This window comes from Coffea eugenioides, unplaced genomic scaffold (assembly GCF_003713205.1).
Source record: "Coffea eugenioides isolate CCC68of unplaced genomic scaffold, Ceug_1.0 ScVebR1_606;HRSCAF=1311, whole genome shotgun sequence".
NCBI lineage: Eukaryota > Viridiplantae > Streptophyta > Magnoliopsida > Gentianales > Rubiaceae > Coffea > Coffea eugenioides.
In genome coordinates, this window is record NW_020864460.1 from 15,279 (window position 1) to 17,509 (window position 2,231).

Consider the following 2,231-nt stretch of genomic DNA (forward strand, 5'->3'; position numbering starts at 1 on the left):
CCAAAGACGATGAAAACGTGAACTCCCAACCATTTATGCGTTGGAGAGATCGTTTCTGCTTTTGTGCTGAAGCGCTTTTTAAAGCACAGGCTGAAACAGGTGAAATCAAAGGGCATTACTTGAATGCTACTGCAGGTACATGCGAAGAAATGATCAAAAGAGCTGTATTTGCTAGAGAATTAGGAGTTCCTATCGTAATGCATGATTACTTAACAGGGGGATTCACTGCAAATACTAGCTTGGCCCATTATTGCCGAGATAATGGCCTACTTCTTCACATCCACCGCGCAATGCATGCGGTTATTGATAGACAGAAGAATCATGGTATGCACTTCCGCGTACTAGCTAAAGGGTTACGTATGTCTGGTGGAGATCATATTCACGCCGGTACCGTAGTAGGTAAACTTGAAGGGGAAAGAGATATCACTTTGGGCTTTGTTGATTTACTGCGTGATGATTTTATTGAAAAAGACCGAAGCCGCGGTATTTATTTCACTCAAGATTGGGTCTCTCTACCAGGTGTTATACCCGTGGCTTCAGGAGGTATTCACGTTTGGCATATGCCTGCTCTGACCGAGATTTTTGGGGATGATTCTGTACTACAGTTCGGTGGAGGAACTTTAGGACACCCTTGGGGTAATGCGCCAGGTGCTGTAGCGAATCGAGTAGCTCTAGAAGCATGTGTAAAAGCTCGTAATGAAGGGCGTGATCTTGCTGCTGAGGGTAATGAAATTATCCGCGAGGCTAGTAAATGGAGTCCTGAACTAGCTGCTGCTTGTGAGGTATGGAAGGAAATCCGATTTAATTTTGAAGCGATGGATAAATTGGATAAAGAGAAAGATTTGTAATTACCTTTTTTCTCTTAGTTAAATTTCAATTAAACTCGGCCCAATCTTTTTATTAAAAGATTGAGCCGAATACAAAGATTCTATTGCATCTATTTTAGATAAATACATACTTATCTAGATAAAGAATATTTTAAATTAAATAAAAAATCTAAGAATAAAATCTTTCTATTACTGTCTTGGATCCACAATTAATCCTCTGGATCCTTAGGGTTGGCATATTCTTTTATATTCTGCAGTTTCCCCCAAGCAAGCCGTTTTATACCTATCCCGTATATTGTCCTTTTCGTTCCCTATTGATGGAATAAAACCTTAAGTTATTACTTATTATTAGTTAGTTATTAGACGAGATTTTACGAAAAAAGATTTATAGAATAAAACAAATATTTCTTTTTTTTTTTCGATGCGAATTTGACACGACATAGGAGAAAGTACTCTTTATCATGATATTTATAATGAAGAGGGGTTCCATCATATTATATTCATGTATAGTGACATATTACCCCCGAATTTCCACAAAACAAAAAAGAATTTTTTTCAATACTCAAACTCCCTATTTTATTAGTTACTAAAAAAATTCTAGTGATTGGATTTCTATGTTTATTTTATATAGGAAATAAAATATTCAAATTCAAATAAATAAATTTTGGATCGAATGACTATTCATCTATTGTATTTTCATGCAAATAGGAGGCAAGAAAAGTCTATGGAAAGATGGTGGTTTAATTCGATGTTGTTTAAGAAGGAGTTCGAATGCCGGTGTGGGCTAAATAAATCAACGGAAAGTCTTGGTTCTATTGAAAATGCCAGTGAAGGTGATGAGCCGGATATAAAAGATAGGACTAAAAACATTCAGAGTTGGGGGGGTCGTGACGATTCTAGTTACAGTAAGGTTGATCATTTATTCGTCGTTAAAGACATTCGGAATTTCATCTCCGATGACACTTTTTTAGTTAAGGATAGTAATGGAGACAATTTTTCCATATATTTTGATATTGAAAATCAAATTTTTGAGATTGACAACAATCATTCGTTTCGGAGTGAACTAAAAAATACTTATTGGAATTCTAGTTATCTGAATAATGGATCTACGAGCGAAGATACCTACTATAATCATTACATGTATGATACTCAATATAGTTGGAATAATCATATTAATAGTTGCATTGACAGTTATCTTCAGTCTCAAATTTGGATTGAGACTTCCATTGTAAGTGGAGGGGATAATTACAGCGATAGTTACATCTATAGTTCCATTTGTGGTGAAAGTAGAAATAATAGTGAAGGAGAGGTTTCGGATATACAAACCCACGTGAAGGGGAGCGATTTTACTATAATAGAAAGTTCTAATGATCTCGATGTAACTCAAAAATATAGGCATTTGTG